Here is a 15,558-nt window from a genome sequence, read left to right as displayed (position 1 = left end):
GTAGATTGTTTAGTGAGATTTGAGACTTTAAAATAAATGGACTATTCACTTAACTGTTGTCGAAAATTCAAATTTAAGACTTTATAAAATAAATAATATATTGGACTCATGTGAAAATTTAATTTTAAAAAACTTTTACTATCTCTTCTCTTTATTAACATTTTATTCCTGTTGACTATTTAATACTGAAATCAATTCTTTTCGTAATTTCTCGAAATTATAAAAATTTTTAAACAAAATAGGTAACTAGTTTTATTATTATATTCTACATTATTTTTAGAAGGTGGTACATACTATTAGTAGTTTGTATATTTTAAGTTTTGACGCATATATGCTCTTTTAGTTAAATTACTTATTTATTTATACATATTTAATTGTTGAATTGTAGAAAATATTGTTTTAAACAAACCACAATTGTTTATTCTATATTTGTAGTTAATATTATATTTTATGCACATACAAAAAATACAGAACAGTTCTACTTACTAAGCAGTAATACTAAAAAATCTTAATAAATATTATTTAAAATGGACCAACTATTATGGAATTTATTAGATCGATTTTCTTAGGAATTGACGCTAAGTTATCACATACATATTATTCTTAAAAATATATAAATCATTTGGAATATAGTTAAAATGTATGAGAATGAACAGAAATAAGGATTAGAGTAAAATAGAAATAGATCTTAGATTTATATCTATCAAAAAAATATCTAAATATAAATCTATTCAAAAAACATATTCTTACAACGCACACTCAAAAAAAAAAAAATAACTCATTGTTAATCACAGTAACGATATATACACCTGTTAAAATTATCCCCAAAAGGGAAAGGAATTTATTTAGTTCGAGTGGAATTTAGACATATAATGAAAAGAAATTACATTATTTTTTCCTGATCTCTCTCCTTAAAGCCCAACTCACCAAAAAAAATAAAAAACGGGAACATAGTTATTTACCAACACGAAACATGTTTCAAAGTATACACAAAAGATTGGAGAAATTTGAATAATATCGGAAGTTCCAAATGTTCTCCTTTATAAGATTTAGCACCTTCTGTTCTCACCATCAAATTGCGTTGAATAACAAATTCCTCGGGGGACCACAATGAGATTTATCTGTATATTGACAAAATTATTTCACCATGTTGCTTTAATAAGGGGTTATTTTAGAGAAAATATGAAATAACAGGACTAAGTATAATATACAGTTTTGACTACGTTCTAATCTATTGTCTAGTCTACAGGCTAGTCTATAGCTTAGTCTATAGTCTAGTCTATAGTCTAGTATATAGTCTAGTCTATAGTATAGTCTTAAGTCTAGTCTATAATCCAATCTATAATCTAGACTATGGTCTAGTCTAGTCTATAGTCTAGTCTATAGTCTAGTCTATAGTCTGACCTATAGTCTAGTCTATTGTATGGTCTAGTCTCTAGTCTAGTATATAGCTGAGTCTAAAGTGTAGTCTATAGTCTATAATCCAATCTATAATCTAGTCAATGGTCTAGTCTCTAGTCTAGTCTATAGTCTAGTCTATAGTCTAGTCTATAGTCTAGTCTATAGTCTAGTCTATAGTCTAGTCTATAGTCTAGTCTATAGTCTAGTCTATAGTCTAGTCTATAGTCTAGTCTATAGTCTAGTCTATAGTCTAGTCTATAGTCTAGTCTATAGTCTAGTCTATAGTCTAGTCTATAGTCTAGTCTATAGTCTAGTCTATAGTCTAGTCTATAGTCTAGTCTATATTCTAGTCTATAGTCTAGTCTGTGGTCTAGTCTATAGTCTAGTTTATAGTCTAGTCTATAGTCTAGTCTATAGTCTAGTCTATAGTCTAGTCTATAGTCTAGTCTATAGTCTAGTCTATAGTCTAGTCTATAGTCTAGTCTATAGTATAGTCTAGTCTATAGTCTGCCCTATAGTCTAGTCTATTGTATGGTCTAGTCTCTAGTCTAGTATATAGTCGAGTCTAAAGTGTAGTCTATAGTCTATAATCCAATCTATAATCTAGTCAATGGTGTAGTCTCTAGTCTAGTCTATAGTCTAGTATATAGTCTAGTATATAGTCTAGTCTATAGTCTAGTCTATAGTCTAGTCTATAGTCTAGTCTATATTATAATCTATAGTGTAGTCTATAGTCTAGTCTATATTATAGTCTATATTATAGTCTATAGTCTAGTCTGTGGTCTAGTCTATAGTCTAGTCTATAGTCTAGTCTATAGTCTAGTCTATAGTCTAGTCTATAGTCTAGTCTATAGCCTAGTCTATAGTCTAGTCTAAAATCTATCCTAAAGTCTAGTCTATAGTCTAGTCTTTAGTCTAGTTTAAAGTCTAGTCTATACTTTAGTCTATAGTCCAGCCTACAGTCCAGTATGTTCTTGTCTATAGTCTGTAGTCCAGTATATAGTCTATTCTATAATCTAGTCCACAATCTAGTCAATAGTGTAGTCTATTAGTCTAGTCTAAAGTCTAGTCTATTAACTATTCTATAGTCTAGTATGTAGTCTATAGTCTAGTCTATAGTCTAGTTTATAGTCTAGTTTATAGTCTAGTTTATAGTCTAGTCTGTAGTCTAGTTTATAGTCCAAAATTCCATCATATTCATGTTTTCTCACATCAGTTGCATCATTCAGAAAATTTCCCTTAAGTTTTTCCTACCGAATGTGTATAATTTTGTATATAAAGTTACTTAATCCAAACAACTGTTAAAATGTTGCATGAATTTAACACAAACTTATGGAAATATTTCAAAAATCCTATACAAATTACCCACAATAAACACATTTTATCCTTTTTATATTGATATCAAGATGGACAAAATCCCAGAGAATATGTTTTTTTTTTTTTGCAAAAGATATCCATATTCTCCTTAGAAAATCCCTAATCCGATTGATAAATGTCTTATAATGGTTTATTTAAAATATACCATTTATTTTCCCCTCCTTTAATATGTTTCCCCACGAATTTCAGCACTTACTGTAGGAAATCACCATTTATGAATTTCCCCATTATAAATAATATCCCCTTTTTATTTGAATTCACAGCAACACAAATCTATTCTTCCCCACATTTGGTATGTAACGTTCATAAAAAATAATCCTAACTCTTTACCTTTTGAAATCCCTAAACATATTTTACCCATTTCCCCTTAAAATAAATCTTCAACATATTTCCCCAAAAACCCAGTTATGGTTTAAATTCCCTATAAGAATTTAAAAAATCCCTTATTTAGGCAAAATTTCTGAAATTCATTCAACATATGTGCTGTTATTGTTAAAATGTCTCACATTGCGAAAAATAAAAATCCCTGTGAAAAAGTAAACAGCTGTGCTTTAAACTCTAGGTAAATGTTGGGCAATTGTAGGGTGAAAATGTATAAAAACACCTTTTCGTAAATTAACCATTCGTTGGTTAAACACAAGCTGATTGGTCGGTTTTCTACCTTACAATTCTACACGTAAAAACAAAAAACGTAATAATTCTCCTTTTGGCAATATAATCACTATACACAGAGAACATATTGCTCGTACTCAACTATTTCAAATGAACAGGGAAATCAGGGGAAATGTATAATTTAAAAAAAATTTTCAATATTTTCAAAAATTCCCCTCTTAATGATTCATATTATGGGAAATTTAGAAAAAAATCTACAAAAGAATCCAAACAACGCTTTAAGGGAAATTAACAAAACTCTACATAAACTGGGGAAATAAAAACAAACTCTACAAACATAAAATCCCATAAAGTAGAAAAAGAGATATTTCCCTCATAACGTTAAGGAGAAAAATCTACAAGTTTTTCTCTTCCTCTCCTATCATAAACACTAATAAAGGGGTTTTTTTAAAATGTATCTCTTGGATCTCCTATATGCTTAATAAATGTATCTCAGAGTTTACTTATTTGTATCTTCTCCTTGTTTATATTAGTGTTTTTGTATATTTTTGATTGAACAATTTTCTGAATGAAAATATATATGTATGTGAATATAATGTGTGACTGTAATCAATTATACATGAATCTATGAAAGCATGTATGATTTCCTATATCAATTGTTTGTTTAAATAGTATTCTAGTATTTACTTCTGTCTCTTGATGTTGTTTAAATGATAACTATTTTGTATATATGTCTGTCCTTCTAGTTGTATGTATAACGTTTTACGTTCTTAATTATAATTTTTTATGGTTTATTATTTTTTGTATCTCAAAGATACATACAAACACTGGTTCATCCGGGGTTTTGTACTTATGTGGAGTGTTAATTGTTTATTTAAGTAGGTTTCTTTCTATAATTATAAAAGGAATTGAATAGCATTCATTGAACCGCTTCTATTAAATCCTTATGTGTGTGTTCTTGTTAATGGTATTTTAAGGTGTTGTTACTTTTAGGCTTGATTATCGTTTGTTGTGGATAATTTTTATAAGGGGTTAGTTTTTTTTGTTAAAATTTTGTTGACTTCTTTTATTCTTCTTGACATTTACTTTTGTTAAGAGATAATAAATAATTTGTAAGCGCTTAATATGAGCTAATTTTTTAAAAGAGATTTTTTGTTTACATTATTTGAAAAATTTAAATTGTTACAAAAATAATTTATAAATTATTACAAAAATAACTGTTGAACGATTTTACAGTTTCTTAACACTTGTTGTTAACACTTGGCCAAAGTATTAAGAGAACTACGGTATGTATTTTCAATCCATAATATAGTCTAGTCTATAGTCTAGTCTATAGTGTAGTCTATAGTCTAGTCTATAGTGTAGTCTATAGTCTAGTCTATAGTCTAGTCTATAGTGTAGTCTATAGTCTAGTCTTTAGTCTAGTCTATAGTCTAGTCTATAGTCTAATCTATAGTCTAGTCTATAGTCTAGTCTATAGTCTAGTCTATAGTCTAGTCTATAGTCTAGTCTATAGTCTAGTCTATAGTCTAGTCTATAGTCTAGTCTATAGTCTAGTCTATAGTCTAGTCTATAGTCTAGTCTATAGTCTAGTCTATAGTCTAGTCTATAGTCTAGTCTATAGTCTAGTCTATAGTCTAGTCTATAGTTTAGTCTATAGTCTAGTCTATAGTCCAGTCTATGGTCTAGTTTATAGTCTAGTATATAGTCTAGTCTATAGTCTAGTCTAAAGTGTAGTCTATAGTCTAGTCTATAGTCCAGTCTATAGTCTAGTCTATAGTCTAGTCTATAGTCTAGCCTATAGTCTAGTCTATATTCTAGTCTATAGTCTAGTCTATAGTCTAGTCTATAGTCTAGTCTAGTCTATAGTCTAGTCTACAGTCTAGTCTATAGTCTAGTCTATAGTCTAGTCTATAGTCTAGTCTATAGTCTAGTCTATAGTCTAGTCTATAGTCTAGTCTATAGTCTAGTCTATAGTCTAGTCTATAGTCTAGTCTATAGTCTAGTCTATAGTCTAGTCTATAGTCTAGTCTATAGTCTAGTCTATAGTCTAGTCTATAGTCTAGTCTATAGTCTAGTCTATAGTCTAGTCTATAGTCTAGTCTATAGTCTAGTCTATAGTCTAGTCTATAGTCTAGTCTATAGTCTAGTCTATAGTCTAGTCTATAGTCTAGTCTATATTCTAGTCTATATTCTAGTCTATAGTCTTGTCTATAGTCTAGTCTATAGTCTAGTCTATAGTCTTGTCTATAGTCTAGTCTATAGTCTAGTTTATAGTCTAGTCTAAAATCTAGTCTATAGTCTAGTCTATAGTCTAGTCTAAAGTCTAGTCTATAGTCTAGTTTATAGTCTAGTCTAGAGTCTATTCTATAGTCTACTTTATAGTCTAGTCTATAGTCTAGTCTATAGTCTAATCTATAGTCTAGTCTAAAGTCTAGTTTATAGTCTAGTCTATAGTCTAGTCTATAGTCTAGTCTATAGTCTAGTCTATAGTCTAGTCTATAGTCTAGTCTATAGTCTAGTCTATAGTCTAGTCTATAGTCTTGTATATAGTCTAGTATATAGTCTAGTCTATGGTCTAGTCTATAGTCTAGCCTATTGTCTATAGTCAGGTATATAGTTTGGTATATAGTCAAGTTTATAGTCTATTGTCTAGTTTATAGTCTAGTTGATGGTCTAGTTTATGGTCTAGTTTATAGTCTGGTGTATAGTCTAGTCTATAGTGTAGTCTATAGTCTAGTCTATAGTTTAGTCTATAGTCTAGTCTATAGTCTAGTCGAAAGTCTGGTCTATTATCTAGTTTATAGATTAGTCTTTAGTCTACTCTATAATCAAGTCTATAGTTTGGCCTAAGTCTAGTCTGCAGTCTTGCTTATAGTCTAGTATGTAGTGTAGTATGTGGTCTAGACTATTTTCTAGTCTATATTCTAGTCAATAATCTAGTCTTCAATTTAGTATGTAGTCTGGTCTATAATCAACTTTATAGTCTATTCTATATTGTTGGCCACATTTCTCTTTCAGGCATTGATTACGAACTAAACTCTGTGGTTTAATATATTTATAGCAAACGATATTATTTGAGCAAAATCTCAACAATCGAACTATCGTTTAGATTCTATTATCACACAAATAATATTTGTTATCAACTTTTATTAAAATTAGTTAAAAGCATGCCACTGTGTTTTTGCTTAATCCAGATGCCATTAGAAATTCTAATCGTTTCTATTAGGTTTCTTTTCATATTTATTCATACAAATGTCAGACTGTCGTGTTAGAAACTCATCATTTAGTCATTATGGAATACATCTGGTCTAATTTAACGCCTGCATATGCCACACTGGCCACATGCAAGGCAAAACTAACTGATAGTCTGACTGCTGCACACAACACAGCCATATACACACACACAATTTTGTGGCATGTTTCATTTGATACACACAAGTACTTGAAGAAGTGAAGAGCAAAAAAAAATACATTTATGAAAAATTGTATCGAAAATGAATATTTATTGAATATGAACTAGCTACTACTATTTACAATTGATACTTGAAAACATCTTTAATAATTACCGCCCTCATGTGCATGTGACATTTAAGACACACTATTACTATGTATGTGTTGAGATCATTGTTCTGAAATGAAATGATGGTTATAAATGCAAACATTTGTTTAACAGATTCAAGACTTTGTTTCAAGGCGGGGGAGCTGCTGTAAGTAAATGGAACTAAGTGAGGAATTGGGAATAATTTAGAAATATGACATTTTTATGCATATGTTACTTTTTTCGTAAAAAGTAATAGATATTTTTTACTACATATATTTATACATATAACGCCTTTTTGCAGTTTCTATAAATGAATGCAGTAAGTTTGACCTTTTGCCGTGTGTCTTTTTAAGTTTTAGATATTTGCGTTTGATAATGATCATTTGTTATTTATTGTCTAGTTGTCGAACGTGAGTTTTGTTAAATAATTGCGTAATTTAATCGTTGAAAAATGTATAAAAATTTTAATAAATCTTACGTTTGTATTAATAAGTAACTGATCGATGTACTCACTTTTAACTGCCCAGCAGTTCGACAAAGAGTCAATGCATACGAAAAAGACAGTAATTTCCACTCATATATTTTAGGTCATTCGTCGCGAATGTACCTTTGTAATCGAGAATGAAGACAGTCACTTTAGTGTCCTCTTTGTAAGCGGGTCGTCACCGCAGTCGTCTCTTTACTGTCCTCAAGTAACTTAGAGATTATAAACTTAAACGTATTTTTTTTGTTGTACTTCCGAACGTAACTATTTTATCCATCTTTTGGAAAAATGATTATTACTTTCCACCAATATGCCACCATCTGGTTGACTCAAACTTATATCTTACCACCTGGCTGACTCCAATTCGTATGTTTTTGGTCTTTCGTCACAAAACTCTTTGTAAACGAGAATGAAGATAGTCGTCATTTTAGTGCCACCTTTGTAAGCGAGAGCAGAGGCAATCGTCTCTTTACTGTCTCTTTGTAGGGTGTAGAGTGACGATTGACTTCCTCGTAGGACAAGCCCATGTTAAAATAATTGGTCACATGGGTAGGCAGGTTGCTAGGGGCCAACACAAGTGGTAGGTTAAGTGGTCAGTTCAGGATTGTCCCGTCGAACTGCTGGGTACATGTATATATGAAGGTATTTAGGTATTTATTCATACATGTATATGTATGTATGTACAAACTACAAGACAACTTGACAGGTTTTTAATTACAACTAAAATTCTTTTAAAAAAAATTCAAATTAAAGAAAACACTAAAAAGGTAAAAACCCAAACAAATCCAAATACTTGAGAAACGTATTAAAGAATTTGAAAACTTAAAACAAAATAAGGAAAAAAACTGTTGAAACATGCAAATAATTTTGGATTCCAATAACATGAAATCGTACAGACGTGTAAAAACTCAAGAAATTGTCTATATGCTTGAAAGCAATCTCAACACAACACCTTTTTTTCAAACAGCAACAACAATTAATAAAAAAAATTAAATTAAAAAAATACAGCAGAAAACATAAACCAAAATCATAAAAAATAAGAATATTTCTGTTCAAAAAAAAATTCATTCCAAAAATCACTAAAAAACACCCAGGTTCAGGTTACAAGACAAGAATCTTTCGAATGTGTGAATGAGTAGAACGCTTAATGAAACTTGGTTTTTTTAAAAAAAAGAGTAAAATACTTTTTTGTTTTAATGAAAAAAAAAATAATGTTTTTCTTAAGAATTATTTTACGTTTTTTCATTTTTTAATTTTTACGACTTGTACTTAAAAAGAATGACAAATGAGCTGTAACAATAAACAAATTTATAGATTGAGAAACAGACAGTTTAAAGAACGTACAACACAACAACAGGTTACATATCTAATCTAATAGTCGTTTTTTGGTAAACCTTTTTTTAAACAAAGTAATGTCAAGTTATGTATACAAGGTTGTCAGATCTTACAACGATGGAAGAAAAAATATTTCAGATAATGTTTAACACCCAAGTTAACTTCCAAGTTTAACACCCAAGTTAACTTCCAAGTCTTTGCAACATTCTTAGAAATGTTATATTATATAACACGTAACGTTGCTATTACCAGATAATTTTCTGACAATTTTATGCATCTGACAATGGAATCCTTGGCAGACAATTGTTTTATATTGCCAGATAAATTAAGATCGAGGAACGTTTGTCAATAACCTGACGACAGTGTGGACTGACAACTTTTGTTCGCAGATAAATTTATTGTCTGACAATTGTCTCCCCGGAACATGTTGTACAACTCGCATCTTTGTGTATTTGATTTCCGGGGTAAAGTGGTAGTATTATTATCTCCAATCTGCCGGGACTATAAACTGCTGATGTCATTTCAAACCTCGTCTAAACTTTAGTATAATTTGACATGAGGTCAAAACACAGCACCACATAATCTGGTACTACGGGTAATCAGTTGCCCGCAGAACAGTGTTCTGACTGATCAGTTGGTTGAGGGTTCTTTCGTTATCCACGTAGTGGCAGTAGTTTAAACCTAAACTCACAGAAAGGGGGAGCTTGGTTAAAAGATTGATACACGGTAAAATATGATTTTCATAATAAATTTCTGTTATCGTTCTTAGATTCTAGGACTACAGTGCATGACTGTGTCTTAATAAAATGTAGGTTGCTGATCATGCAAAGATTGTGTATACGATATCTTGGTGTACCTGAGTTGTATTCTGTGTAGTATCTGAGGTTAGTTGGATGGATTTGACGGATGTGGAGGAAGCGATGTGGTGAAAGCTCTCCCAGTGGTTGGAAAAGACCACAATCAAATAAGGCTATCTGACAATAGTTAGATACTTTACTTACTGAAAGCAAGAGTCCTTAAAAGATAAATGAAGAATTAATGTCAATGTGCTTTGTAGTCAGTGTGACTATCTCAACTGGATGGACTTTAACTGCTCCAGTACTTTTTTGTACACGACTCTGCAGGCATAATTTCTTTGAAGTACTTAAGCAATCTAATCAAGCCATATTATCACGGAGTAACAGGCAGCATAAGCCCAACCTTGACAAAATTGATATAATTGCCAAGATTAGGATTCATACAAGCTCTAACAAGCATGACAGTGAATCCAACACTTTTATAAGCAACACCTTAGCAATGCCATCTCCTAATCATTTATTTAAAGTCCAACCACCAACAAATCATGTCTGGACTTTAAGGCAGATGAGGCAACACTACACTTTTTCCGGTAAATATCCACTTTAAAACTAACTAATTGATTACAGATCAGTTTCTTTGCCCGGTTTGGCCAGATTTCAAAACCTCTTAATCAACCAAATTAGATCTTTAGTTAGATCGTCACATGTAACGATTCGATGCAAACATTATTTTCTGCGAATCAGGGGAAATTTCTCGTAAAAGTTTTTGATTCTTCTCCATATGGTATGATAGAGGATGTTTAAATGTCCAAAGTCAACCGAACACCATTATAGCCCCGATAGGAAGAGGTAAACCGCCACCAATGTTTGCATCAAATTGTTACATGCGACTAAAGATCTAATTTGATCGATACGTATGTACAGTCCACACAACCATACGAATCGACACAAAATATCCGGCGAACTAAAGATCTAAATTGATCGATTATGCGGTGTGGAAATCTAGCTAAACTGTTGCAAAAATAAACTTTTCTAAAACCAACTAGTTCATTTTAATATAAACGTTTTACGAAAAAAGTCCAGTGTTGTCTTATCAGCCTTAAAGCCTAGACATTGCCCAGTCAAACAACTATTTGCTTCGATCAATGCAGAACGCAATCTGTAGGATAAACTTTATTTCTGAATTGATTATCAAAATGTTGAACATATACATACTTTGACATCGTAGTTGAAATAAATTTCTGAACCGATTTGGATTCATGGATGTGATTTCGATTTGAATTTGAAGGCCTCTTTTTAAAATGGGCTGGCTTTCTATGTGAATCGTTAATACCGTACATCATCGTAGACAATATATCCATATTTGACATCGTAGTTGAGATAAATCTCTAAACCGATATGTATTTATATGGGTGTATTTTCGAAATGAATTTGAATGCTGTACTTAGAAAGGGCCTTTGTATATGGCTTTGTATGTGAATCGTTAATATAGTATATCATCGTGGAATGGTCAATATATCTAGAGACAGTGAGATTTTGGTGTGGATTTGGGTCCTTATTAATGTGTCGTCATAATAGTGTCGTAATTTCGTATTTAATGGACAAAATAATTTGCTTAGAAACGTTAGCAATTGTGTTATTAGACGACGTGATGATTACAACTGGAAGCGCTGAGAGTCGATTTTGAAAAATATGCAATATGGATATAAAAGAAAATGTACATGGATTTGATCAACCTGTATTAATATCGAAGGTTTTCCAAAACATTTCTAAAAATCGAAAGAAGTTTTTTATGTAGTGCTTTTATAACTACACAAATCTCGGCCCATGTATGTTATGACTGATCAAAACACTCAAGACTACAAAGAATATTTTAAGCTTTAATATTCGGATCTTCTAAGAACTATTTACTAAAAAAGACAGTAAATGTTAAATTTTCTTATCTTGTCGAAACTTCTTAGAATTTCTATATTAAGTTCCTTTAAAAAAAATATTATTACAAAAGAGTTACAACCTTGTAAGTCTTTCAAATTCCAATAAATTATCATTTATAAGGCGCCACAATATTTATGCAATTGTTCTGTGAAATGCAAAACAAAAGGATTCATTCAGTTTTGATTATTATGAAAAGAAAATTGCCATATTCTTTAGACTATACATGGTTATTAGTCGGGCACTCTTCATACTCACTTACTGATCTTTGTTGCTATTACTTACTAAGTCTTGCTAATTACTTAATAAGGTTAAAAATATTGTTTTGTTTTTAGAAAATTGTAACCTTGTTTTGAAACAACAGAACACTTTTGAATTGAGTTGTTAAAAAAAATTCATAAATAAATAAAGGAACCAACTAAGGTTGTCTGACAGGAAAAAGGACATGCATGCACATGTTCTTAATTCACATACAGGCTTAAGAAAATGTTTATGATTGTTAAGTGGTAAGTAGTTGGGAAATTATAGTTTTGGTTGCTAATAACAGGTAACAAAAAAAATGTTGTTGTTTATTATAGCCCAACTAAGAAACAGAGCCCATAAAATGTGTGTTACCTTGCAGGTGGTCTTCATTTGATTGTTCTTTTTTTTCTCTTCCAATTTTTGGGTTTTTATATGTTTTAGCCTGTTTTCTCAATGACACTTGTGTATTTATTTGCCACAAATCTATAACCAGGCTCTGTTGGTTGTTAATATGTGTGGTTGTCTCTAAGCAAGTGTTTTTGTTTGTGTGTGTTGAAATTCAGAAGGCGTTCTATGAAATGTTTAATATTTTTGTCGCCGCTACTTAAGTATTTGTTAATGTGATTTTAATTACTTGCATATTTATGTGTTTTTATTTGTCTATTTATTGTCACCTTCTTGGTTGCACTTTGCAATTTGTCTTCGTGCCTTCAATAACTTGTTTTGTGTGGATAAATAAGGTATTTATTTTTATTGAGTAATTAGTGAAATTTATTTCCATCATATATATATAGACTTTACTTATTATATTTCAAATACTTATACTGTGATGATTTTTTTAGCAAAATCTTAATGTTAGAGTTATTTTGTTAATGTGTAAAATTGAAGGTCAGACTGTTGATGGTTTTTTATTGGTATTAAATTAAATTAAGTGTTTAAATTACTATTAAAAAAAGAAAATTTCTTTCATGCAAAAAATCGAAAAATTTTATTTTAACAAGTTTATTTGGCTGCGTCCAATCTTATATATCCGTCACCATGGTTTGTTGAAAAAAAACAAAGTCCTCTTTTACATCACTTACTTGGGGTCAACATGCTTAATTTCATGTATCTAAATTCCATATAAATTCAAAAGATACTTTTTAAAAAACGAAAAAGTACCCATATGTTCCCCTTTATGGATTCTTACCTATTTCACACTCTTCATACTTAATTTCATATTTCTAAGTTTATTATTATGGAAAAAGTACCTTGTGTAGAACGAAAAAGTACCAAAAAATCCCCCTTTTTATGCTTTTATCTAATATTAACTATCTGACAAACTAACTAACTAGCTAACTAACTGACAAACGAACTGACTGACAAAATAACTAACTACCTAACTAACCAACTAATTAACTTACTAAATAACAAACTAACTAACTAACAAACTAACTTACTAATTAACTTACTAACTAACTAACAATCAAACTAACTAACTGACAAACTAACGAATTAACTGATAAACAAGCAAACTAACTAACTAAGCTAATGAAGCACGAATGTCAGATCTTACAACGTTGGCATTTCTATGTCTTTGGACTTAAAAATTTTATACCCTACACCACTTAAGTGTGGAGGATATTGTGCTTTCGAGTTGGTTGGCTTGTAACATCCAAAATACGCAAACCTTTAAGTACACCAATCGGCTTACAATCACTTTCTGTGTCGATTATGTTAAAAAAATCGACACAGAAAGTAGAAGTTTAAACGACACTGTCGATTTTCGTGTAACAGAAAACGAAGATCAAAATTCAACTATAAACACATATATCGCAATTAAGTTCGATATAAATGACTTTGAAGTAGATGTAAATTGCTATAGCAATATGTATAAGGATAGGTCGATATTTAACCCTACCTCCATTTATTATTTTTTAAAATAATGATTGTTGTAGGACCGATCATATGATAAGCCATGCCCGAAAATACTTTCCTATTTGTTATACACTACACCACTTTAGTGGGGAGGCTCAGAATCATTTTCTGAGTCGATTTAGTTATGTCCGTCAGTCTATATAAACCTTGTAATCAAACAAGACGCAATTTTGAATAAAATCCAATACAAATTGGCATATGAACTTCTGTGCAAATGATCTTTTACCAATCGGCTCAGAATCATTTTCTGAGTCGTTTTAGCAATCTCCGTCCGTCTGTCTGTCTGTCCATGTAAACCTTGTACAATTCAACTTCAATGTTTTATTATGAAAACTAATTCACATTTTACTTTTTGTAACAGATATAGGGTATTTTATGGTCGGCCTCACCCGACTATAATATCTTGCTTGTTTGGTTTGAAACGTTTTCAGAATGAGCATTTCTGACGATTTTCCAAGAAAAAATTGTAAGTTGACACGTTGATTAGACATTTTCTGAAAAATTTTCTCACAACACTGTAAGATCTGACAAGAGTAATTGAAGTTTTAATTTGTGCAATAATACGGATGTAATTTCAAAAAAAAGCTTATCAGTAAATAAAAATCGTTGAAACATAAGCGTATCTTTCACAGACACATGGACGTACATGGCAAGATCAAGAAAGGACTTATACAACTTCTGTCAAAATCAACACACCCCAAAATAGTTTTATAATGTAAATAAAAAATTAACATATATATAATATAATTTGAGTTAAGTCGCAACTAATATACATACTGACCAAGATCAAAACTACATATTTTCAAAATCAAAAGTATGTCTTAAATTTCGAACATAAACTAAACCCCTTAAACACTATAGGATTCCGAACAAAACCTAATAATATTAATTTAAATCTAATAAAATATAAAACAATCTTAAACAATTGATCATTTGTGCAAAAACACACAAACACACACATTGAAAAATTAAACAAATCTCTAAAATAACCATGAAAATGTAAACAACAAACCATATAAAATGACTTAAAAGCAACAAACCCATAACGACTTTTCAACAACAACACTAACGAAAATGAAAGTAAAAATACTGAAAGATAAATGATTAAATAACGACAACAAAATCTTTGGAATTGAAAGAATAATATTTCAACACTGAAATCAAATTGAAAGTAATGAACAGCAAATGTCAACTACTAAACGTTTTTGAAAACTGGGGTGTTTTTTCGGCGCATAGATGTCAAAATAGTTAAACAAAACATTAGAAAAAAACGACTAATGATTGTTTTAAAAGAATCCTTTTAAAAGGCAGACAAAATCAACAATCAAATAATTGTACGAAATCAACCCTGATAATTTGCACTTCAAATAAATAAAAATGAAAAGAAAATTATTGAAAACAAATAAAACTCTGTAAACCAAAAAAAAAACACACAGACACACACATGCTCTTTTTAGAGAGTCCTTATAACCAAAATGAAAAAAAGTATCAATTCTTTTAGGTTGTAGGAAAAAACAGCCGCCACAAAATAAAACACACTCATACCGTTTGCTAGCAACAACAGCAGCCGGCGCAGTAGCAGCTAAATGTAATTGTATTCTATTAATCGAGCTGTTTAAATAACGCTGCAATAAAAGGTGAGCGAGTGTGTGTTTCTGAGTTTATTTGTAATGCAAAACCAGGTGATGAATTAAAAAAAAAATGTACAAAAACAGCAGAACAACAAAGTTCACAGTTGCTGTGTTACTACGATTTTAGGGATTATTATGGTTGTGAGTTGGTTCTTGCATTACGGCATTTAGAGGGTTACGATTATTAAACGCAGTTGTTAAGCAAAAAAAAATATATATACACAAACATATTTACAACAATATACGGCTGGACGAAGAGACGCACATGCGTTTTATTTGGAAACA

Source organism: Lucilia cuprina, chromosome 5 (genome assembly GCF_022045245.1).
Source record: "Lucilia cuprina isolate Lc7/37 chromosome 5, ASM2204524v1, whole genome shotgun sequence".
NCBI classification, from domain to species: domain Eukaryota; kingdom Metazoa; phylum Arthropoda; class Insecta; order Diptera; family Calliphoridae; genus Lucilia; species Lucilia cuprina.
Note: the sequence above shows the minus strand (reverse complement) of the source record.